This window comes from Polistes canadensis, unplaced genomic scaffold, assembly GCF_001313835.1.
Source record: "Polistes canadensis isolate GaletaPanama2010 unplaced genomic scaffold, ASM131383v1 scaffold_112, whole genome shotgun sequence".
NCBI lineage: Eukaryota > Metazoa > Arthropoda > Insecta > Hymenoptera > Vespidae > Polistes > Polistes canadensis.
In genome coordinates, this window is record NW_014569659.1 from 29,609 (window position 1) to 56,495 (window position 26,887).

General features: G+C 37.4%; 1 protein-coding gene and 1 non-coding gene across 2 annotated transcripts in view; one reads left to right on the plus strand and one right to left on the minus strand.

Annotated features, from left to right (window-relative positions):
* Positions 1–2,490: 2,490 nt before the first annotated feature.
* Trnae-uuc lies at positions 2,491–2,562 on the minus strand. The gene has a single exon. It is a non-coding gene; the product is annotated as a tRNA-Glu (tRNA).
* Positions 2,563–4,074: 1,512 nt separating this feature from the next.
* Positions 4,075–26,887, plus strand: part of LOC106787730 (protein Shroom-like) — a 109,379-nt gene continuing 86,566 nt past the window's right edge. The window contains exon 1 of the mRNA XM_014750346.1: positions 4,075–4,177. The gene's annotated coding sequence lies outside the window, so the exon portion shown is untranslated. The remainder of the gene's footprint in view (positions 4,178–26,887) is intronic.

Below are 26,887 nucleotides of genomic sequence, written 5' to 3' on the forward strand. Positions count from 1 at the left end.
ATAACCTATCTTTTACTTTTCTACTCGTTTATTATTATTATAAGCACATATTAACTTTATTTTATTCACAAATAAATAATAAGATACGCCTAAAAATGTCCGTTACTTATAATCATTGAATTAATTCCAATTGACTTAATTACAATTTCCAAAAAAACTTTCCAATTCTTCATAAATTGTTAAAAGTTGCATGTTATCCTATTTGCTTATATAGACCCTATATAAATCCGTCTAAACGTTTAGATACTAAACTGGATACACCTATACATATTGAAATTCGAATACGTAACATTAAGCTTCAAAACGTTCTTTTGATACGTCAAGTCAAACGGCAATCGTCTGTAACACCTTTCGCTTACTTCGAGATTGTAAGTAATTCTTTGCAATGTAACCTAAAAAGCAAACAGATCGATCGATCGAAATCGGCGTAAGCCGAGTGGCCGGCCAAGACAAAACCGTGGAAAACTGAGAGAAATCTTGTGGCAAATTATGCAGATCGATATAGATTTGCATTCACTTAGCATACACCCTGGTCGTTTCAACATGCGCCCACACTTTGTAGAAGACTTTCATCTGTTTACCATAGGAAAAATATATGCTATCTAATCCGGATGGATCTTGTGATTAAAGTTGCTCTCACGGCACCTTGTCTTGTTCCGATAGTTCTCCGAGAATCTCGAGGTATCAATTCGTTCAACGATCTTACACCTTTTTTTATAATACTTTAATAGATTCTTGTCACACGGTGTGTGCGTATTCTTTCTGTTTAAAGTATTACTGCGATTATGCACTGCTATCTCCAACAATCTTATTTTAAAGAACTCATCTAATCTATTTAACTTGCGATATATTTTTCTTCTTACTTGGGTAAAAAAAGTATTTTAAAGTCTCGTCTCCGTGAACCCTTTGCATTCTAGGCCTTTTTCGTTCGGATGAACCAGCAACTCGAGGTGATTTTTGTTTTGATTATTATCGTATTATATTATTGATAACGAATCGCTCTATTAATTTATCTATAGACAGGAAAGAAAAGAAAAAGAATTGAAACAGTTAGGCGCATACTTAATATAGAATTTAAGCGTGTGCGAGAGACAGCTGGTCTGCTCACGAAACGAGACGGTGCCGACTCGGCGCGGTGCGTTCGAATTTTGCAAGTCGACCGATATAACTCTGCAATTACCCGACACGCGGAACCCTTCCGTAAAAGGGAAAACGCAGGTTAAGGAATCATGTCCATTCTCAAGGTCGACCGGTATCCTACCGGCTCTCTTACCGCGAACTACATAACGCGTTTCTATTACGCGGTCATTTGCGGCGATTGTTGCGTGTCTCTTGTAATCAGTGCCTCTTGCAATCAATGCCTCGTTCTTAGCTACACACCGCTGCTTTCTCCTTCTTCGCTTATCTCATGCTCGCCCTTTCTCCTTTCTCTTCCTTTTCCTCTTCCTCTTCCTCTTCCTCTTCCTTTTCCACTCTTCTTGAACGGGAAACTTACTTAGACTTATATACAAATATAGTAGATGACTAATGTAGGCTATTATTAAATTAGGCTGAATTAAATCAAATTTCAGGATCATATAGCCAAAACATATTTCTATTTTGGCACCAATTTACCCATTTCTATCTAACATTACAAGTCGAGCTAGAAAAAAAGGGAAGAAGCAGAAGAAGATAACAAGGCCGTTCGGTGATACCACGAGCGTTATCGGAGATCGAAGAAGGTTTTAGTCGTGGCAATAATCGAATCGACCTCGGGTCAGAAGCAGCATCAACGTACTAGACGTCCTTGGCCAGAGACGGCAGATGGTCGGCAAGGAGATACTCGGTGCACAGCGCGCGCACACGCATACACACACTACACAATAAACCATCCTAACTCGTATTCGTGAATACATACGGGTATAACTTACGGACTAACGTCTCCTTTCTTCCGATCTTCCATCCAGAGGGAGAGAGAGAATGAATGTTCGTTCGTCCAACGAACAAGAGCAAGAGAAAGATCGTGGGCGCCTCGAGTACCTCGAGAAGCACGAGAATTTCCTCGAGGGTGTATCGTATCGTCGTTGCTTCTTCTCGAACGACAACTTTACATCAGCCCCCTCTTAATCCCACGAAAGTCCCCTTTCTCTCCTCTTCTTCTAACTATATGCAACTGGTATTCCTTCGATAACACTGTGTATGTTCACAGCTAGCTACGAGGAGATTTCTGGCTAAAAGTATTCATAGTTTCTTCAGAATTTACTGTGTTAGTACAGTGTTTAGTACGTTAAAATTTCGTGCAGGTGAAAGTTGTCCATGTCGTATCAAATGTGGGGAAAAATATCTTATGATATTTTCTATTGCTTGCTATATAAATTGTAATGTTGATATATATTACATTATTACTTTCCTTTTTAAGGATTTAAGGAATTTTCCTATGACACGGTGTTCTGAAGCGGTCACTCTTTAAAATGCCAAAACCAAAATGCTCTAGCCAGGTCCAAAAAAATATTCCGGTACCGGGAATCGAACCCGAGCCTCCTGGGTGAAAGCCAGGTATCCTAGCCACTAGACCATACCGGATTTATATTAGAATAAAACTCATGTATATATAATTAAAATAAAATAACCAAAATTTGATCGATAGGACACCTATGTAAACATTTTTATAAAACGATAAAGTAGGTTAATTGGAATAAAACAGAAGAAATTGTGAATATCATCGTTCCACGATCGAATTTCTCAGCTATTTATTGCACCTCGGAAAGATAAATCGCCTTGTCGAACTAATTTTAATATCGCGAAAGGCCTTGTCGTCGTCTACATTCCAATCTTTGAGCAGGAAGAACGCGACGTATTCGTTAGATCTTACTCGTTTATGTAAATCGCTTAAAGCCTCGCTTTTTTATTAAAACAATTTATATAAAGAAAAATTGTTTTTCTACACTTTTAGAAATGTACAGTATTAGAAAATCAGAAAAAATAAACTCGAGGAAAAATTGCAAACGGTGTAATAATTAATAAGAAGAGCCGTTAGAGTTAGAAAAATATATTGAAGCGAGATAGAGACAGTGGCAAAGGGAAAGGCGAAGGGAAAGGCAAAGGCAAAGGCAAAGGCAAAGGCAAAGGCAAAGGCAAAGGCAAAGGCAAAGGCAAAGGCAGAGGCAGAGGCAAAGGCAAAGGCAAAGGAAAAGCCAATGGCAAAGGCAAAGGCAAAGCCAATGGCAAAAGTAAAGAAAGAGAAGAAGTAAAAGTGGACGGGGTAAGAGGTCCACAGAAGTGGAAGAAACGAAGCGGGTAGAGCGGTCGTTTGCCTTGGATCGAGGTTCGAAGCAGTGCACCGGTATAGAGTATACCATGCGTGCGGTTTTGTACAGCGCGCATGGTAAGGTCCGGTGTGCCTCACGGCGGCAACTTCGATCCCGATTCGAAGCCGCGCGCATTCCATTTCTTCGTTCGTGAGTAGTCGTTGATATTCGGTCGGGCTCGTCGATTATCGGCGTTACTCGGCTTCTTACCGGTACGATCCATCCTTTCGGCCATGTTCGGCAACAGTCGTGTATCGACGCTCGTTCGGAGTGGAACGTCGGTTCTCTTGCTTTCTCGGCAACGTATGGTGGTAGTTGCGATGCTGCTGCTGGCGCTCTTCTCGGCACGGGACAATGTCGTGGCCCGAATTGTTTTCTTCTAATCGTTATTTCCAAATATTTCTTTACTTTTTTTATTCGTCGCGATCAAATCATTTTTCTTCTAAAATTTAGCGAAAATCGTTTATTCGTTGTGTTTAATCAAAGAGCAGTCAAAGACAGTGTTCAAGGATTGACTCGTTTAGTGATCTTTTTTGATTCTCTATTTTTTTTCGTTTCTTTTTTTTTGTTTATCTTATAATCATATATTCTGTGACGTGGGTTGTGTACAGTGGATGTGCTTCGATCCTTTATTCTTAAACTATTGAAATTAATATACTCTTCAATACTTTTCCCAGTTATTATTTTCTTATATCAACAACCCCCCTACCTCTCGCCCCATTTCTGGTGTTCATTCTTTTCGAATTTTCCTGTGCTACACACACCGTGCTTGGAAGATATACGACAGAAGAGTGGCTTGGATAAAGCCAAAAGAAGAGCTATTTCCATCGAGAGAACTCCTTCAGCAAGAGAGAGAGAGAATCAACAGGTGGGAACCTGCTTGCTCACAGGTATTCTTTCTTTTTCCTTGCCGCCACCTGGCAACGCAAGAACGAAACGACGAAAGAATATTTTCTTATTCAATCGGACCAAATATTTGCAATTTTATTTTTTTTCTTTTATATTTTTTCACGCTTTCCTCAATATTATCATATAAAACGGCAACAACTACGAGGAGTCATCTTTTTTTATTTGGATTATAAAATTCTTTCGTTTTCTCGCGTATAACTGAAGTTGTTCTTAACGTTTCTTTAACATTTGTTTACCGTGAGAATCTAACAATAAAGGTAGAATGCAATTCTCGTATCTTCGCACGATTCTTTTTAATTCATTCGCACATGGTCATGAATATTTACACGATTACGGTATCGTAATGAGGATATTTTTTTATTGAAAAATGTATTTAATCTTCGAATCGTAAGAAATTTGCAATTTTACAGTCGAGACTCCTTTGAACGGTCCCAGACTTGTTGGCTTCGTTTCATTTTTGCTTGATTTCATTTCGAGACGGATTAAATATTTTCAAATTTGACGTAAAAATCTTTGAAAATGGATAATGGAAAATGGTTAGGTAGATGTGAATGTAACGGACATTGGTTTTTAGTTTATAAACCAACTACTGCATGAATTTTAATGAGTTCCTCTTGTTCTTGTACAATTTCTTTTTCTGCTTCGTCTTCGCCTTCGTCTTCGTCTTCGTCTTCGTCTTCGTGGTCGTGGTCGTCTTCTTTAGTGCGAGCAAGTTATAGATAACGATCCTTACCGGATCTTCGGCGTTCGCGCATTTTCTCGTGAGCCAACTTAGGGTCAACAACAAGAACAGGATATGAATGTTTCTTTTCTTGTATTTGATTATTGTTCTATTATTATATTGTGAAATGAAAACAATTATGAATCGGAATCGATTACAATTATATTCCTAAATTAACGTAATTTAAATCAAATATTTGGATTTCTTTTTTATAATAAATATTTGCAGCTTCAAAATTTATCTATATGTTTATTTACTTCAATTTTTTTTTTTTCCAAAAGAAAATATTTATTTCCTTGTATTTTATGTAAATTATTCTTTTGTAAAGAAAAGAAATTGAATTATCATTTTTTAGCTTAAAATCACATTTTCTTATTCTTATCAAATTTTCCTACATTTTATTGGCGTAAAAAATATTGCTGAAAAATAATTATCCGAAGAAGTGTTTAGAAACTTTTGACCCACCCTATAAAGAGAATGAATTTCATTTTAATTACATACGACGTTTGAAAATCTATCTTATTTTTCTGATTAAATATAAATACATTCATTTCGACATGATTTAAATGGAATATAAAATCGGGAAAAAAACTAAACATTACCGTAGCAAAGCTTAAAAGTTGTAGGTAATATTTTTTAACGTAACCAAAGAACGTTAGCGTATTCGTGGATAGAAAAGAAAGACGAGAATTGCTACGCGTGCAGCAATACGATCGCGTTAAGCCGCCATTAGCGAGACGCTTGACATTCTCTGGATATTTTTCTCCCACAAAGTAAAAGAGTATGCGATTTTGCCTGCACGCATATTTTCCCATTGGATCGAACAATTTCTTTACTCCTTCAAAACGAATCGATTCTAAATAAGTAGGTACAATAAAATAAAAAGAAAAGAAAGTTAATCGAATTATCGAAGATTTTCTTCGATTTTGTTTTTCCTCTGTTGACTTTGAATTTTGTCCGAAGAATACTTTGCCATTTATTTTATCGAAATTATTAAATAACATTTGATGACAATTTTTATGTATTGTAACGTAAGAAATTTGAAATAATTTTTGGTTTATTTAGAAAATTATGAAAATATGTTTAGAGAGAAATCATAAATAACACGTAGTAGAGAGAAAGTGTAATTAATTCTGTTTCAAATTTCTCTAATTAATATCTCATCGACCGGTATCTGTATCCTTCAAATAGAGAGATGGCAAACGCATGCATTTTATGTAACGTACATAAATTGAGAAACAATTAAAATAACCGAAGATTTTTGCCTCGACATATTTAACTTGCAATCTTTACGAGGATAACATATTTTCTATCTCACTTTTCTTAAGTTACAGATAATGCAAAATAAATCTTATTAAAAGTAAAGATCATTATATTAATGAAAAAAAAGACAATCGGGACGAAAAATGACCAGTTTCATTCTTCTCAATTCGAAAGAAGAAGTTTGAAATGTATAGTTCGTTTCTATTTCACGCTTTCAACGCTTATTATTATTGCGGTTTTGTATTTGCTATATTTTTTCATCATCATGTTCATTCCTCCTCTGGGAAGATATAAAACAAGCTCGTTTATCGTTGGTAGTAGAAATCATGCTCGGAAACAAGTTTAGCATAGTAGTTTTCGAGTCGGCCTTGACGTGAATATTCGAAGGTACGGTGTATTTGAAAGATCTTTACTTAACTCACTGTATATAAGATCGAGGACTACAAAAGTTAACCGCTGAGGGTTCTTCTTTTCTTCTTGTTCTTTCTATGTCGATCGAAGGTTTCTTTCTCTCTCTCTCTCTCTCTCTTCCTCTCATATCAGTTGCTTTCTCATGAATGAATCATGACTACCTTTAAGAACGAAGAATTCTGCCGTACGAGGAGAATGCTCACTTGCGGGTACGAGCATGGATACAGGTAGCTACCTGCTGTTGTTAATTATGGACGAGCAGCAGACGTACAGAGCTATGGCATCTCAGAGGGTCCAAACGTAACGCTTATTAAAATACCATCAGCCAAATGCGTCGATCGTTGTACTCTCGATGTGGACCCTAGGTCGTGACCCTTTTCCTACTCCTTTTTCTTTGGTTCCTTTATTTTTTACTGCTTGGGACGTTTCTTTGACACCTTTTACGAAGGGCCTACCTTCGTAAAAAAAAAAAGAAGGAGATGAAAGGAAAGTCGAATTCTACAGTTTTATGACTTTCTTACCTGTATGTGTGCGTGTATTTGGAACAAAGACTACAAAAATAAGAAGAGAAAAATAGAAGTGTGCAAAAGTTTCTTTCCGTATGAGAGAAAAATTGTGCTGTCTCATTATTTGCACGAGTTCGCTGTCGACGTACCGACAACAATCACACTACGAATGGCGATTGCTATTCCTATGGTACAACTATTGTTCCGTGTACGCTATCGCTTTCTTGCACAAGTTCGTGTTGCTTCTATCGTCGAGTTGCCTTGCGTTTTTTTCATTTTTTTTATAGTATCGTCGTTTTCCCGTAAACGTTCTCATACTATCCTCAGATTATCCTTGTCCACGAACTCGACTTTATATAAATAAGTCTGTACGGTTAAGAACTGGAGGAAAAATGCGATGAAAAAAGTTTTAGATAGTACTCGTTTAATGTATCTTCTACCTGAATGATCCTGTATAGGATCAACTCGACGAACTTTAAAGGATAATAGATCTTCCAGGATGATTCATTGTAGAAAAAAGTAATCCAAAATGTTGAGAAATATTGACCGCGCAGAATAGAAACGAATGGATTTTATTGAAAAATATTTTGTCAAAACAAAATCGAAAGACGATAATACACGGAGGAGAATGATTTCTTTATAGTAATTATCGATTCGATTTCGATAAAAAAAGTGAATTTGAATGGTAATGTTCAGCCATTGTAGCGACAATCGAGCGTCCTCAGGGAGCGTAGGTGAAACTTGATTACTTCGAAAAGAGCAAGCGCGTTTCTCTTTATCGATGGGTGCCCTTGTGTGCGGGAGGTCTCTCTCTTCGATTATGACAACGTAGGATAGTGGGCGGCGAGTGTCTAGCCAGATCTTGGTTCCTTGGTTCTGATATATTATGTTTCCTCTTCTCAATCGATTTCATTTCCAATCGGAATACTTTTCCAATCAATTTCAAATACTTTCTTTACGTGACGAAATACAGAATGGTTTTTTGACTTTACATTTATTGGCTTGCGCCGAAGGTTTTGGCTATTCATCGTTTATTTAACTATTTTCTACTATTTTTTTCTTTTCAATTATACGGGGATGGATATACTCGTCGTAATCCAACCACACTTCGTAATTTCTACAAACGAACCTGGCTGTTAAGTTACATTTATGCGACCATACCTTAGCAACTAAGTATGTTCAATAGAAACGGTACTCTTAATGAGACGCGGTTTAGGGTCGATAAAATATGATTCGAAGGTAGAAAGATGAACGATTGTCCTACTTTGAAGAACTTTATTACGCTAGATTCGTCGGAATCTGGACTAATATGTATCTAACTATAACTCATATTTTCATCCGTAACTTTTATAGAATGGATATGTTCAATTACGTAGTATATTTTGCGCGTGTGCGTGTGCGTATACGTAGTTATGTGGAACGCATAATTCCAAACACTTTATTTTTCTTCATTTGTGTGATTTAACATCTTGACTACAGACGATAGTCACCACAGCCAGTTTTCTCTCATTAGAGTCAGGATGCTCACTGATAATTAATTATAATAAATTTTCAAAGTCTATTTGTTAGTCAAATGTATATCGCGAAGAACAAATTTTTAATTGCACAAATAAGTATAAAGTGTCTTTATTCATAGTTGTTATTAATAATTATACAGAAATGAATTTTGAATAATAAGAAAAATTTCATTTTTCTACTTAAAATATTTATTTAATTCACTTAACGCGTTTGATTTGTTAATAGTATCATCGTTACTACAATGGTGTGAAGAGATTAATGAAATATAGAATACATAAAAATAGTTACATTTATAAATGTAGCATCTATGTTTAAATATTGTGCACACATATTGGGATTTAAAAAAATTAGTTTAACTTAAATTTGATGTACGAAGTATTATCGGTGTAAATTAAAAGATAGTCTTACAATTACACTACTCAATAATGTATTATTAAATGCTATTTTGACCTGAGGCATAAAGAATTCAAAGATTCGCATAAAATGTATTGAACATATTTATGATTGCAACGGCAATGTTTAAGATCAAAATCATTTGAAATATTTTATTCAAGGTAATGCACCGAACAAAGAGTTAAATCTCGAATAAAGCATATATTCCGAATTAAAAAGAAATTTGTTCTTTTACTTACATTGTGCATACGTATACGTTGTAAGAAAAGGAAAAAAAGAAAGATAAAGATGCGGGGGTGGGAGTAGAAGAGACCGGATGTCCTTCGTAAAAGAAAGAGAAAGAGAAGGATTCGAGTCGTAGTATGAGAATAGAAGGAAACAGAATAAGAGAGAAAGGGAAAAAGAGGAAAGCGAGATGGTGCACGCGCAGGCTAACCTATTTCGCATTAATATTCCCGTTGGCAGGCAATAGCCATTGAAATTGCGAGGTTCCAGAGCGAGCATAATCGGGGAACGGTCCGTAATCTTGGGAATCGATACGAGCGCCCATTTGTTCTTGTGCTGAAACTATAGCGAGAAAGAGGAAGGGAAAAGAGAGGAAGAAGGTAAAAAAGAAGAAAGAAGAAGAAGAAGAAGAAAAAGGTGGAAGGCGTAGATATGCATGTTGATGCCTTCGGCTATCGTCGGTAAGCGTTCGTTCGTTTGTTCGTTCGTTCGTTTGTTCGTTCGTTCGTTTGTTCGTTCGTTCGCTCGTTCGCTCTCGTCTTTGATTTAAGAGTCACTGGTACAAGATGCTACTTGCTAAAATAACGTATCGCGAAAATCATGTACATATGTTTGTATTTTGTCTATATAATATTGTTTATTTTTAGAAATAAATTTGTAGAAATAAAACACTTGTTCATTGAAGCACGTGTATTTTTTTTATCTACGATATTTTTTATCTCATTAAATGCACTTGAGTTTTTCATTTTCTCTCTCTCCCTCTCTCTCTCTCTCTCTCTCTCTCTCTCTCATTCCGTCTTGTATAACTTACATTAGCTATTAACCAAATGGAGAACTCGTGCGGAGATCTACCGATCTGATCTGTTCGAAGCAAAAGGCGATTTATAACGCACCGATAATAGATAATGGCGGCACGGCGATTGTGGTTAGTCGATTTTATGGGCTCGCAGAGTCATTTTGCACGGTGCCAAGTCGAAGTAGAGTTTTTCCTAGCTAACTCACAATCAGAGTCATTTGCGACAATAAGCGATTCCGCAAATGTCGATGACACGGCCTCGTGAACGGAAGGGTCATTATATCCGCGGTTAGCTCGCGAACCGTGAACGATCCTTGGAAAATTATCCTTCCACGCGTCACCGGTCGCTGCCCACTGTCCGCTGCCCACTGCCCGCTGCCCACCCACTCGACCACCAGTTTCATTTTTCTCTTTATATCGCCGTTTTCTTCTTTGACGTTTCATCAGAAACTAGTGGGCTTCTGTTTTCAACCGGACGTTTAAAGGAATCAAAAAGGGAGACCGTTTAATCGATGATTATTATCCAAGTATGTACATATTATGAAAATGATTTAGTCGAATGCGTCTTTCAACACATAGCCAAGTTCTAAATTCCGACCGACAACGAGGAAATAATCTTCCAATTGCAAATCACTCACTTATATCTTCAGGATTCTAACGATTCTAATTATTATTTTCTGCTATATATTATTTGATCTGTCGCGAGCAGCTGTTACGCGTAACGGTTACTTTTCAACGGCATACTAACATAAGAAGTACGATCGACTATACGATTTAACGGCTCTTTATTAGTTTTTTTGTTGTTGTGTTGGTGCGTAGTTTAACGTAATACCAACTTATAGCATAGTTTAACGATCGAGGATGACGATGCTTCGATTTTATTATCTCTCAACGCTAATACGATCTTCGTGTTTAACTGCAGGAAAATGCTAAAGACCCGAATTCAAGGAAAAAATGTTGAGCAAAAAATTCATGCGTGTTGAAAATGTTGTTTGCTAGCAATTGGAACATTACTTCAGAGTGAATGGTCTAGTTTTAGGACTAATGTTGGGTGCTATAACTACTTGAAATTTTGGATTATTTGTACAGTTGTAGTTAGTTGTAGTTATGCTTTCTGTAATACATAAGGAGTTATATTTTCGCGATACACGTGTACAATCAATATCATAATCTGCAAATCCGGTTGCATTCTTGAACTATCGCGTTTCACTCGAGTAAACTTGATAGACTCTATTACAGAAAATCGTATTGATACATGTATATCGATATTGATGATCGTAAAAATTTATAGTCCTTGACTTCATTAGAGATCACGTATTACTTACTTACTGGTATAATTACTCATCGTTATTTCCATTTTATTTAAATCTCTATTTGAAGAAATTTTACAAGATTTCAAAGTATATATGCTTTTAATAAACAGTAGGTACATTTTAATCGTCTTCTTTAAGACTTACTTTTTATAAAAATACAATGTAAATTGTAGAAGAAGGCTTCCGAATTATTGGATTGTTATTCAATATGGTATAAATAATATATGGATTGAACATTACATTCTTATTAACGTACTTTCAATATTAAATAATTTTGATGTGATATTCTTTTCGATAAAAATTTCCCCCTCCAAAGTCAGCAGGACTGCACGGGAACGTTTAAACAATTACATAAAAATTGAAATAATGCTAAAATCAGAACGTTTTAATCTTAAATTCTATTGATTAGTAGAATACTTGATTATTCTCTTTATACACATGCGCAACGTTCGGAAAATCATATAAACTACATTTAATAAAAGTAATTTAATAGATGACAATGACTCACAATCAGTTCAACGGCGAATTTCGAAGATTGGATTGTTACTCAATATAGTTTATATCACTCACAAGTATTTTCTTTTAGTTTGCTTTTTTATTGTAGCGTGTAAAAGAATGTTGAGGGATAACTAAATGAATTTTTAAATGCTTTGCAGCGAATATCTACTGGTGAAATATATGCAACTTAAATGGTAATATGTTTAGCTTGAAAAAGTAAAGAAAGATTGTAGATCCTCATAAATGTGAGATTCCTCAGATTTTTTTTCCTTCTTTATTTTTTGAGGTAAGTTTGTTAAGGTTAAACGCATCGATCGTATTACCCAATGATCCAACTCCATCCACTTTCTTTCGATTTCTCGTTCTCCTGTGTTTGGAATGTAGATCGATTTTTGAACTCGTGGATTGTTGGGAGCCAGCTTAGGACGTGATCTCATTATAGGTATAATTATGAGCAATTACGCGAAGCTCTCCGTGCTATCTATTGCTGTTACCATTTCGAGACTCTCTCCTTCGATTCGCGAAGAATGCCAACGATTAGACTTGTTCTTTCGTTATTTCTAATCCTCTCGTCATAGTCATCGGATAACTCTCTTCTACTAATTCATCTTCTTATTCTTCCATTCTATTCGTATTCAAACGTAATCTGTATTCATAGCAGTTGCTACTTACCTTTATCTTTCTCGATTAGTAATACTTGAAGTTGAGTTAAAGAAGATGCATCAGCAATCCACTTGCTGTTGATTCTAAGCCTTTCTACGAGTTATGCGTTCGCAGATAATAACCATTGCTAGAAGAGAACACAATTAAAGAAAACGGGTGCTCGTCGTGTTTCCCTCGTATATTTTAGCAAGCATCAATTGCACAAGATTTTATTCTTGCGACAGACAATTCCTTGAATGTCAGGTTGAACATAGAAACGGCGGCAACTTCTAGTGTCAGATGTCTCACTGTCAGGTGTTCAAATCCGAGAAATGTTCGAATAGAGAGAGGACGATCTTGTTAACGAGTAATTAGGATAAATACATTTTTACATTTATGAACTATCCAAATCGTTTTTATGGCTCTTTATCGTAAAAAATAAAGGGAGAAAGAGAAGGAATAAATTTAACTAGGATGAGAACATTTGTACGATGATCTTTAGTACGTAGATCAAATATCTTTAGTACCGAATCTTTAAGAAGTATTGTTAACTTGTGCAGGTATTCAAGGTTTCGTTGATTTAGGCTCGTGAGTAGTATAAATAAAAACTGGTTATTATCTTCTCCTTTTACTATGGTGACTCACAAGGAACAATTTACTCGGCTGATCTTGCTCCATCGTGTCAAACATCGACTTTGATTATCGTCGTGGCAATTCGATCTCTGTTTTTTCCTTCCTTCCTTCCTTCCTTCCTTCCTTGATACGCGATTTACGATTACGATAATGCGCGCGACGTTTATGGCGATTGGAACGTTTGTTTCGTTTACGCGTTTCAACCTTTTTGCACTTTGCTTCCGACGTACATCTTGAAAGACAACCGTGTTCCTACGTCGTCACTTGAATTCGTCACTAATTTATTTCTCTAATATTTTCTTACTTTTTATTTTACTGTTACTTTCAATAATCAATTTATTGGTCATGCAAGAAACTGTACTTCGCTTCAATTATAGAATATAAAATCAAGAGAGAGTTGTTCAAGATTCGAACCAGGAAGATTAAACTCACGTGCGCGAGATTTTACGCGTGCGACTAAATTTTAAATTGTTTTAACATCTTAACGTGTACTTGCTCGCTTATCGTAAATTTCCTGATAAAATCAGAGGAGCCACGTTGGGTCTGTAATTTCATTTGCCATACGCGATAACGGAGTATGCGCTTAGAAATGAACGATGCGTTAAGAAGCATCGGCGGGCATGCCTTTCGAGCCTATTTAATCGGTTCGGTGTAAGATATGAAAATAAACAAAAATAATCGGAAGAAGAACAAAAATAGAAATCTTAATGGAGCACGGAATGATCGGCTCCGGTTACCGATTATTGCCGAGTTAACTCCGAGGACGCATTCTTGCGTAGAACCACACGGCAAAATCTTTCATTTCCTTTTCCGTTCTTCATTTTAAAATCCCACATCGAGTATGACAAATATTTTTTATCCAAGTTTAAACGTATTTCCGTATCACCCAAACACAAGGCACTTATCTTATCGCTTATATTCTTGAGTGTAGCGTTGTTTTCTCAATGGCTCATTCTTCAAAGATTTACGATATTCGTGTAGCTTTTATCGCTTTTGAAAACATTCTTGCCAATGTCACCTAAGGAAAGGAAAGTGGGCGTAGACTCTCTCAACATTTTGCGGTTTACGTAAATGTTTTTTCACCAATCTACTTGGCGTTTAATAATATAAGAAAATTTCATTGGTTCGATTTGTTTTTTATTTAAATAAACGGGAATTTTGTATCAAACACTACGCTACACTAGTCGAATGACTATGATTATTTTCAACTTGAAAATTTACAAACTATAAAATAACACATTTTTAATGATTATTTTCATAACCAATAATTTTGTTCATTTAGAACTCGCGGATTTTGTAGTCTTCTTATCAGAAACACGAGTCAAATAAAAGAATCAAGCTATCAACATTCAAAACGATACATTGATTATATTCATTTACGTATGCCAAAGACTCGGCACATCGAGAAATGTAATAAAAAGCTTAGCCCAGAACATTTTGATATTTAAATACAATGTATTCGCTTTAATGCGATCGTAAATAGGCATCTCGAGTTGTTTTCAAAGAGCTATCAAGCAGCAGTCGGGTTGGTTGGTTCGTGCCAGTGTTCAAATCGAATCGAGTAGTGGTGTGTCGATAGCACGAACACGTTCGAGACCATTTAGCACTGTCATACTTCGCGAGCTAGCGTTTATTCCGCACGACACTCGTAACTTTCTCCCTTATCCTACACCCTCTTCCCTCTTAACCCTCTTATCCCTCCAGCCCCCTCCGCAATACCAGACACACGTTGACCTCCTGGTACTGCAATTTTGCACTCACACGCACACTTACATTTAGTACAACGTATCAGAATTGACATTTGGAATGCTAATGTCGATTAGCGAAATCGATATTATCGCACGCGAGTACTTACGTATGTTTTTTCGATTACGAACCACGAAATACGTATTTATCTATCTGTATACGAGTAATATATTTTCGTCCTGTTCTGTACCTTCTCTTGCGGAAAAGATAAAGCAAAATAATAGCTGAATTTGTTGTATTGGACATTTTTGGATTTTTAACAAAATACTACACAGTTGTAGACAAAAAAATAAAATTATAGAAAAAAAATATACACAAGCGGGTTGAAAAGTTTCGAGCTTAATTTCAACTATGGATTCACAGTCACAGCAAAGTTCATAGTTATGTTTATACGTATTGTCAGTTATCTTCGAACGCTGAGAAAAGGATATAGAAAAGATAAAAAGGATATTAGAAAAGTATCAAATTATTTCGCGTATATGTGTGCGCTGTGTTTTGTTGCTATGCAAGTGATATGCATATATGCGCGAATGTGTAACATATATATGATATGATATGTAAGTACTTATGTTGTCCACGAACGATGGCTCTAATGTAAGTAAGAAACGAAGAGAGAAGGATAAAGGCTTATCGGTTGTGAATGCGAATAGGGTCGTAAAATAATAGGACAGATGACTGTTGGATGTTGCGTCACGTTCTTCGTTGTACTCGGTGTTCGTGACACCATTCCTGTGGATTATTACGATTAAAGAATCAAGATTAGAACTCTTAATATCACTAAGTCTAAGTGCAGTTTCGAATTAGAATTATTTTTTTGTTACTTTATTTTTTATCTCATATCTTCCGCAATACGATAATATCGTATCTAAGATAGAAAATAACGCTTCCTCTTACAATTTAATTGAATATTTTGTTCTTTTGGTTTTTAAGATCAGAAAATGTTGTTTGCAGCAGCAAGTCACGTTCGTATCTAACAAAACGTACAAAATTTCAAGATAAAAGTTCTACGTATAATATTAAATCGAAGTAGTCGATAATTAGAGCGAGTTGAGATTTGCGCGTACACGTGCACCAACTAATATCTCCTGAACGTGCCTCTCGATATTGTATAACACCTACGCGCCACGTGTCCTAATAGGATTTGTGTTTACCGCCTTTGGTGTCATAACGCGCGCGCGCGCGCGCGCGTGCACACACACACACACAGAGTCGAGAGCCTTGACGTCGTGTCCAAAGAGAGACACGAAATTAATTTGTTACCGGAAGACGTAGGCACGTTCGTATCTGCCCCTGGGGGGCCTTAATACGTAAATATCCCGCTAACATCCTGATGGAATACGCCGACGATCGATAAGTTTTGTTGCCAGGTGTATTTATAGCACACCAAAGGGATCCCATAAGTATGTACTGTGGATCGATAAGTACGCATACTGTAAAAGAAAATATTTTATTCTGAAAGGTTTTATTTATTTTTGATTGTCTTGTGTTATTTATTTTGACTAGAATGATTTTTGTTCGTAATGCGATTGAAAATGTTTTCAATGATTAAAATCGAATATGTTGTTTAGTTTTATCGTTAGTTCACTTTCGCCGTCTCCCCAGCAACATAAATTTCAAATCGTAAATATCATTATTGGAAGATGGAGGACTAGTATATGCATTACAATAAAACGACTTGTCGTCTTATAGCGTGTAGAAAAGGAAAGCATAATACGAGTCCATATCATTACTGCTAAGAAACGCGGTAGACAGTTATTACGGATCCTCCGGGTGTTCTTTCTTGAGCACAAAGGCGTATTTACCATCTCTCGTTGTTTCTCTTTCAGAGTTTTGCTCCTTTTGCTTCCTTTCAGCCACGCAAAGATCGAACGGCTCTATAGCCTTGAGCTAAAAGTATAGAAAAGAAGAAAAAAATGAAAAAAGAGAAAGAGAAAGGGCGGGAAAATTTGTTGTCTATTGAAAAAGAATCGATTGGCAAAGCAATACTAAGAAATTGAAAGTTTGGCAACGATTAGAGAAAATGCTATAATAATATGGCCGAGAGGCATCTTTTCCCGAATATCTTAATACTTCAAATCGAGTCTTGATTAGTCAACTATCGAAGCAGATAACCATAATACTGTGGAAAAATGCAAGTCTGTCACCTTGTTCTACCGTTTTACGAGGAACAGTTTAAGCGAACTTATTTTACGCTTTAACCGCAAAATTCCGCTAGAACTTTTCGACTTTCCCATTTTTAGTAGTTGGGATTGCGTAGTACCGTTAAACGTCTCTCGTCTTCGTTGTCGTCGTTGTTCTTTTTAGCGTTATTCTTCTTAGCGTTGTTCTTCTTAGCGTTGTTCTTCTTAGCGTTGTTCTTCTTAGCGTTGTTCTCTTTCTCTTACGGGAAAGAGAAGAAGGCATTCTTTCAAAGAAATAATCGTCGAATACTCAAGCTACTCGAGAGTAAAGCCAATGGAGGTCGGATAGAATTTCTCACGGATCGGTCTCTTACGAGATTCTATTTTCCACGGGCAAGCATGATGCTCTCGTTTCCGCTCGTGGTAGTTCAATGAAAGGCCCCATCCCGGTTGTAATTTATCTTGATGCATTGCGGAAAGAGAGTTAAGAAGCCTTTACGACGAACAGTAGCCAACCACTTTAATAATTCGTGCTCTTCTACGCAATCATCTACATAACCGAGTAACCCATTCGATTTTGTTTCTACGTGTTAAATAAGTCACACGCCTGATTTTTGATGACTTACTTACATCAGGGAGATTACGGCCAACGTTACATGCTAACGTTACATGCTAACACGCAACAACATGAGCTTAAACGATCGTTAAGGTGGTTTTAATGTGATTTAACAAAAGGTACGTGCGATCGCTGGCATAATTCGACTTTAAATAAGATTCATATTGTCATAATTATTCCTTTTTTACATTATTGGTTAAAAAAATGAGTGAAAAATCAATATTGCGATTGATTTTATAATACAATTATTATATTATATTAGAATTAGAAACGAATTGGATGGATTTTTCTAAAGCAATGTATGATTTTGTCAAGCAACCGAATGAATTTCAACACGTTTAATTCGCTATTGTAATTATCGGCATGCGAGGGCGTTCGAACGGATGCTCGTCCGTTCGTCGGAAACGTACATAGTGTTGTATATATCTGGACAGAATCGAAAATGACATCACGCGGTGTTATCTGCCGGTCATGGTCACGAGGATAAAAGCTTTGCCGCTCTTCCCAGATAGACTTGGAAATGTGTTCTTTTGTGCGTGCGTCTGCGATACGCCCGTCTTTTAATTATGTCAGTATTTCGTAAGATAGAGAAAGAGGGAAAAAGAAGGCGCGCGCACACACACACACACTCTCGGACAGCAGAGTTGTTCAAGCAGATCTAACAATTTCTTCAAACAAAAATTAAATGAATAATCACTTTTCTATTATCGTATATTTAATATTAATTGCAAGTGCATTTTTTCCTTCATAATTTCTATCCTTTGTTAATTAAAAAGAACAAGTTATAGGAGAGAAAATATAAGAATAAAATTAATGAGACACGTGGAAGGTTAACCGGAAGTTGGAATATTTCTCGAAAGAAAGGAAGTACGATCTTGTTCAAGCTCCCTTCCTTCCGGTCAATCATAGGAGACTGGCAGTGACCTCGTTGTCTCATTTGTTCAATAGGATATCGGGTGTCCAAGGTATCGACTGCTGCTTCGTCGGTACCAGTGGATGTAAATAAAACACGTGGTCTACCGCATTCGTGTCACTAATACGGCATCCGCTCATTGCCTGTCGCAAGCCTTTTTTGTTACACGTATGTACACACACGCAGGAGATGAAGTAGCAAACTGTGCGGAAGCCATGTTAGCAGCGAATCTAGTTTGCAGTAAGTTCTTAAAGTCTTAACCGATTCTGGAACGAGTTGTACGACAAAACGCGAGTATCCATCGTTACCGTGTGTTGTCCTATCGATGACGACCATGGAAAGATAAAAAAAGGAGAACGTCGGTGGATTATGACGAGTAGTTCGTTGTAGCCTAGGAAAAAGAGATTTCATTCGACTTTAATAGAATCTTTTCTAATTGGTGTCAATCTTGTCATTTATGTTTTCTCATGTTAACCAGTTTGAATTTATTTTATTATCGTCCAATTATAATAGTATGATTGCTTAGAAAATATAACATACATTAAGCATTCAAGTTTCTCTAACAGTTTCATTTTTAACAGTCTAATTTTAGATCTATTCATAATTTTCAAGAGATTAAGGTATTCGAAAAGTAAAATAGATTCTATGAGAAAAAGTTGATCATAAAATTGGAGAAAAGTAAACAACATCGAAATAGAGCCAATTCTTCTATCGCGAAAATTCAAATCATATACCAAATAGCATAAATCATAAATCGTTACGGTACCGTAATCTTAACAGAACGACTCAATCTCCTTAGCCTACTTACTAAGGTATAATCAAGGAGATAAAGTTACTTTGGAAGAAAATAAAAAACAATAGAAAAAAAAATATTACAAAGGATTGTTTGCAATAGTATAATACACGCCTGAGCGTCTAGTTGTAGTTGTACTATAAATCGTGCATCGAGTTAGAACTTGGAACGTATACTTTGGTACTGACGTCATCCCGATCCAGCGAACTTTACGATCGGCGACCGATCGATAATCGTGAGCTGTGCGAATTCCTTAGTATGTGGAAGAGGTGTTAAGGCGCGAACCGAGAATAATCGCATGCACCTGACGAGAAAACAGGAAGAATTCACTTTTTACAAGAATTACAAACAACTTTTCTTTAGTTTGTTATTTGATCATTTTTAATTATTTCAATAGGGCTACATAAAGCCCTTTCACACCCTAAAGGAATGTAAAATAAGTAGGAAGATGGCAAGATATTTCGATCTCGATTTCAATACATTGAACGAACTTGTATCATGAACAGTTTCGAAACCTGCGAATCTGGTTTTTCTTCCTTCGTCCAGCATGGCGCATTAGCATTCGTCAACGATTATGCGAATTCTCGCGAAGACTACGAGCGTCGACGAAAGATTTCTCTCTCTCTCTCTCTCTCTCTCTCTCTCTCTCTCTCTCTCTCTCTCTCTCTCTCTCTCTCTCTCAGGTTGGTCTTGGATCCATCCCGAGAAAGTCAACGTCCTACGTGTTCGTAAATTTCGCGAGCGTGAAATTCCCAGATCTTGTCGTCGACTCGACGATTCCATATTCCTCGAATCTGACGAAGTGATCGCTAAGAAAAAAGAGAAGAAAATTCAAATGTAGGTATTTTATGAACTTCTGATTTTATTTGTACAAAGAAAGAGGAATAAGATACAAAGTTGGCACGGTACGAGGATTCGAGGTGACGTTTGCGATTCGCATCGAACGTAAGGAGAACAAGATATAAAAGGCGACACTCTCTCGAATCCGGAATGTTTTTCCGTTGACAATAATAACCGCTTGGCGGGGCAAAGTGTAACTGGACGCGGATGAATTTGAGTGGAAAGTAACACCCGAATGCACGACGTGTGCCAAGGTAGGCAACAATCAAACTAACCAAGCAAACAAACAACAACCGAGACTGTGGGAGTTCATATCGAGCGTATTCATCTTTCGTGTAAGACACGGCCCTGTCGTGTCGATCCTTGCTCCATTTTGCCCTGGTAACATCCGCTAGGCTAAGTTAAGTTAGGCTAAGTTAAGTTAGGCTCGCATCGCATCGCATCGCATCGCATCGCACCGCACGAATAGTTTCCTTCGTGGCGTAGGTCACGAGGTGGAGATCTCTCAATGTGCCAAGAGTTTGCCACGGCATCACGAGAACTCGCCTGCCGCAACAACTTTAACGATTTACTTCTTATTGTAACATTTGTGTGTATGCGCGCACCAATAGTTGTGCTTGATACAAATACGAGTTCCGCTTGAGAACGTGACCCTGACTATCGCGCACGATTCCTTCTCAGAGGAACTCATCGATACTCTGCTCTTTTTCCTTTTTCAGTTCTCTTTTTATTCGTCACTGCTGACGATTATTTCCTGAGATAATCTGTAGGTAGTTATAACGTCGGGATTGGATTCTTAGATTTATAGATCGATTGTAATATATTACTTGTCAATTCCACAAAATAAACTTTACATATTTTAACCGAAGAAGCTTCCGGTGTCAGTCATAAAATAAGAAAGAATCAGTTTATCATGAATGGATGGATGGATGGATGGATAAGAAACACAAAATCCTATTGACGTATTTGCTTTCGATGATATTCGATAGTTCAATGCCATGACATCGACGACCGGATAATATTCCAATTCATTGACTCGTGGAGAGGAGAAGATGAAGCCCTGATGCTGGTGCCCCAAAGCACCATTTTGCTTTGAATGTACAATAGATAAACGTATGACCACCATTGTGACAGAGTCCGTCGTACAAATATTGATTCCCGTCGAGAGGAAGACCACCTTCTTGGCTTGTTTTATTCACTTTCCCTTCCTTTTTTCTTTCTATCTTCATGAAACCAAGATAAGAAATTATCGAGACGAGTCAAAGACCCATATGGTCGAAGCTGACATTTTTTCTTTCTTATCTTCTTTATGACAATACCAATTTATCATATGTTGGATTTCGGAGATTTTTTGTTTTGAACCAAAATTTTCAATAGGTTTAACATCCGTTTCTTTTTGCTTCTTTTCGTTTTTCTCATTTATCATTCTCGTTTGTCTTCGCTCCTTGCAGATTAGGATATCTTATCTATGGCGCGTGTCGTGTTTTCGGTGACGATCAAAAATCGAAGAATCCATTTGTTGCGTATTCTTATATTATATCATCACTTTGCTTATCAATTTACGATGATTTTTTTTTTTTGACGATGAAAACTCGACGAATCTATTTACCGTACATCCTTGTTAGTCATCCGCATAAAAGAGGAAAACGGGGAGAAAGTAGTTTTCCTTAATTTATTATTCGAGTATACATGCATTTCTATTACTTCATATATTGGAAACTTTACTTTTTCATGTAATCGAAAGATTATGCTTCGCACGTTTATTTAATAAAAGAATTTCATTCAAAGATATGTTTATTACTTAAGAATTAGTCATTTGATAGGTTCGGCAAGTTTCATGAAACTTCAAGAAACTATTAGAATTTCTTCTTCTTTATTGACAAGACCACCATGGAACTTGGATAAATGTTTCTTTCTTGTGTACATTTTAGTGTAAATTTCATCGGAACGAACGACACCTGCGTATTGCCGATTCGTTATGGTGGATACTGCGACGCCGACAAAGTGCATTTTTGCACGTACGTCTTGGCGATAAATTTGCCGTGAAAACAGGTCCTCTAATCTGAGCGACGGTTATCTTATCGCCTACACCGCCGACTGCACCGCCGACTGCACCGCCGACTGCACCGCCGACTGCACCGCCAACTGCACCGCCGATTGCACCGCCAACTGCACCGCCAACTGCACCGCCAACTGCAACGACTACGCGATCCTCTTGGTCATCTGGATTGCCACTTTTATAGCAACGATTCTTGGCTTCCTCTTTCGTGTTTCCTTTTATCCTTAATATCTTTTTCTTTCCATTTCGAAAGGAAAGACGAAAGGAAATCTCGATCTTAGGACGGAAAAGAACGAAGAAAGGAAGTTCTCAAAGGAAATAACGCGTTAGAAAGGGTCGATCTTTTCTTTGTAAAGTCCCCCCGCCCCCCTTTCCGGCATCGTCCGGCGAGGATGCGAAACTCGATCGTGCATCCATCAACAACCTTGACGAAATTCTTTACCGCCAATGCTTTCGCTAAACTATCATCGATTCTATTTCTATTTTACATCTTTATTTCGTTCTTTATCGTTACTAGAAAATATTATTGAAATTTAGTTGGAAAATTAACGAAATTTTCGCTAATTACGGCGAGTTTATTCAATCGTAATATTCACTGATAACAGTAAGAAGCGTGTCGGTTCTTTATAATTTCTTATCGCATTTACAAATAATCTTGCATACCATACTAGTGATAGATTATTTTTGATTGAAAAGAAGAGGTAGACAAAGAAAAATATAAAAAGGTAAAATGTGGGAAATAATAGGAATATGTCGGAGTATTCGATAATTATTGCACTAAGGAATCCGCGGCCTTGAACGCGTTCGCGCTCTCGATCACGCTAATTCACCTAGCACTTGCGTGTGTCGTACTTGTCGATATGCGTCCTCACTAGTATTTCTATAGCTATGGTATTAAGTCGGAAGAGAGAGAGAGAAATAAAGGAAGAAGTGCACGAGGCGTTCTTGAGTTTGGAATGTCGTTCCTTTCCGTTGACGACGCTCAACGATTCTCGTTTCTTATCTACCTAAGGTAGCTCGTATTGACGAGTATCTTCTTTATGGACTTGTTTATTATTATGGGGTAAAGTCGGTGTGTGCGTGCGTCGATATTTACTTTTATTGCCGTTTATTCGAATACTCGACGATTCTTACATATCTTCGAAACTTGAACTATAATATGTATAGGATGTTTAATTAGATCCAAAATAATAGTCTTAGCGTGAATTTCGAGTTGAAAGTTTGGCTGGCACGACGGACACTCTGATCCTTTGCCGAGTGAATCAAGTATGTGCACCAGGATGGTGTGGCGTGGGCGAGAGCGTCGACAAGAGCTCTCTCTTCGTCGTATATGGCGAGAAGAGAGTCGAAGGGCACAGGATGCGCCATTTATTTATGACTTATTTCCTCTCCCTTCTTTCTTTACTAACATAAGCGTGTTATCGCGTTGCGATCATTAGTCCTCTGCATTGGTCCAACGAACTGGAGATCGTGGGTCGAAGGATCGAAAGGACGATCGAATCAATGGATTCTTTCGACGAGCTCTTATTTATGACTGTCAATTAAACTCCAAGAATAATTGTTCTACCAGCCGAACCTCTCTCCTCTCTCTCTCTCTCTCTCTCGCACGCGTATTTTCTATTAATATTAGTCGCGCGCGCGATGATCTTGAATATCATTAGATACCGTCAAACTTTTTAAGGATAACAAAGAACATATTTTTTCTTCCTGTCCAAGCTGGGGGAAATTTCAAATGATGATTTATGGGATTTATAGGATTTATTCGATAAAGGGAATATAAATAATAGTGCAACGTTTATTCTTCCTAATTCTTATCTTACGTGAGTTTATTAGATACAGGATGTCGACTTATCAGTACAACGCCAAAAAATCAGTCTTTCATTTTAATGAGATTTTGTAGATTGATATGGAAAGGAAGATTGAAACTTTTGTGTCAAGTAAGTGTTTATTAAAAATAAACAAAGAAAGGATTAAATCGAAAGTCTTAGAATGATAACTCGAGGAAGGGCACGGCACGCCCGGCAACCGCTAGTTCCACTGTTCATTATCCTACGGCTCAATGCAGGATTATTTTTAGTGCACGCGTGGGCATAAATCGGCGCATAAAAATGCACATACCTGCCGTCAGCTTGTTCGCCTGCCCCCCCCCCACCCCCCGGATCACCGATCTGAGCGAGCTACGACCGACGGAGATAGAATGTGAAAGAAGAAGGAGATATTTCTCGGCGCTAAAAGAGAAAAGAGAGAAAGTGATAAGACCATTCGGAGAGACAAATGTGCAACCTAAAAGTCAAGATATTCAACCGAACAAAGTATTGGCGCCATTGTAAGTGTTTCACGCTTGTCCAAATATTAGACAAGATCAAAGTTTTCAGGTGATTTTAAATATCAATCATTTCCTTTCGTGATTTTCTAGGCCAATTTTTTGTTACTTACTAATGCCACTTTCGAACTTCATAAAGTTGATAGAAAATATTGTTCTGCGTCAAATTATCTTGTTCTAAAAACACGTATCAATGTTTCTTTTCTAACATGTTAATTAATTTAATCTTTTAATTGGGAACTCGCGTCCTACTGACCGCTATTAGTAAGCAAGCAGGGAAATCGAATGAAAGCATTCAATACGTTATTCTATACGTCTATGACTCGATAAGTAAGCATCAAGGAAGAAGTTGTCGTAATGTAGAAGATTTGAAGTAACAGGTCAATGGACTCTTGTTCCAAGGCAGTTGGGTTGAGAAACAGCAGCAAATTCCATTACTCGTGTGGACAAGAACGAGTAGCTAAAGCTCGCGAGTTTCGTAATACACGACACGCATTTGCAATTTCACGATCGTCCGATGCATCGACGCACGATGACTCAAATCTCCTTGTTGCGTACGTTGATCGTAAGCAATACGATCGAGAGATACAGAAATACCTTTCTGAATCATCGCGTCTTCTGTCGGTCCATAAATCGAGGTCACAAGTTGGCTCGAATCTTTCCTCTGGGTCCCCTGGAGATGGGATTTCCGGTTCGGTCGAATGCTTCTGCGCTGAATCACTAAATCCAACGACCACTTGAGAATCTAAAGTATAGGGAGAGGGAGAAACGTAATATATTTCTGAGGAGTCCCACGAGCCTTGGTAATCAACAACGGAGAGAAAAAACAAAGGAAATAAAAAATAAAGAAAAGAAAATGATAGGTTTGACCAAGAAACGTTTCTAATAGTAATGTATAACATTTCGTATGATTAGACTATATATATCAGGAAACAAATAAGATTATTTACAATTCGAGCAACGTTAAAAGACAACACGTGTCAGAGTTTCTCTAGTCGCGTTATTTAAGAGCGTGGCATTAGGATTCGTTTAGTTGGTATTTTCGATAACCATCGGAGAGGATTCTCGCTGGAGGGACGAGTCCAGCAAAGACGACGAGGAGGAGGTCCCGAAGGTCGTTCCTTGACTTTCCACACGGTCGTTGCAAGACTCCTCCTGTAAGATCTTGTCCTATTATATACCACTTTTTCCACGAATTTTGTCATCTTCTTCGTCGAAAGATGCAGAAAAACGCATAAAAAGACGAAAGGATTGGAATGAATCTTGGAGCTGGTCGTATATCGTTATTATAGTCCGATCTGTTTTCTCGTCCTTCGATATTCGTTCGTTTTTTTCTTATTGTTAGTCGAAGGAGTGCTCGGTTTTAATTGGATGGACGCTACGAATAATCCACGATCGGCCATCGAAATAGCTCGAGCGTGACGGGCAGACCCCATGGAGGACGTCAATTAGAAAGGAAAGATAGTCGGAGGGTTGGCCTGGCCTGGCCTGGCCTGGTCGCCCCCCTGGCCTGGCCTGGTCGCCCCCCTGGCCTGGCCTGGTCGCCCCCCTGGCCTGGCCTGGTCGCCCCCCTGGCCTGGCCTGGTCGCCCCCCTGGTCTGGCCTGGTCGCCCGCTGCTCTCGCAGAAAGGCTTGTAAATTTAAGCGAGGACGTTTCGCAAGTCACCGTCTCGTCGCGTACCAACCCGTGCAAATACGATCGCTAATAGAACGATAATAGCTGAATTACAAGTCCTATCTTACGATGAGTCCACGTAAGCGAGAAATTATATCCCTTTTTGATAGCTTTAATGCACGCGACTGCTGCAATGGCTTATCGAACTAACAATAAGATAAATTTCAACGCCCTATTTATAAGGATGAAATTTTACAAAGACGAGTTTTGCCCACGTTTTCTCGATTAAAAAGAAAAAAGACCCCTCGGTATTCATATTATTTCTTTACTTTTCTGTTGCAGGTACGTTCAAAAGAAAAATAACATAGAAACATTTCAGTAGGGGTAATGTACTATCATTTTTTTTTCATTCTATATGTAATATTTTATTTTATTTCTGGTATGTTAAAACAAGTCTTGAAAAGTGAATAGTTGTTTTGATAAAGTAAGGATAGATTTACAACAGGGATGTCTAACATGCGGGCAGTGGCTTGAAATTTGATACGAGTTAATACGAGAAACTTTTTCTCTTCGGAATACTTCATTATTTTTTTTCCATAGCTCTTACCATTAGACTTTCTTAATCCATTTGCATCATAGGAAAGAATAACAAATGATTCTTATGATGAAACATATTTGAATATGTAGTATACATTCCAGTAACTTGTAGCAATAATCTATCATATACAAATATATATTAGTTTAATC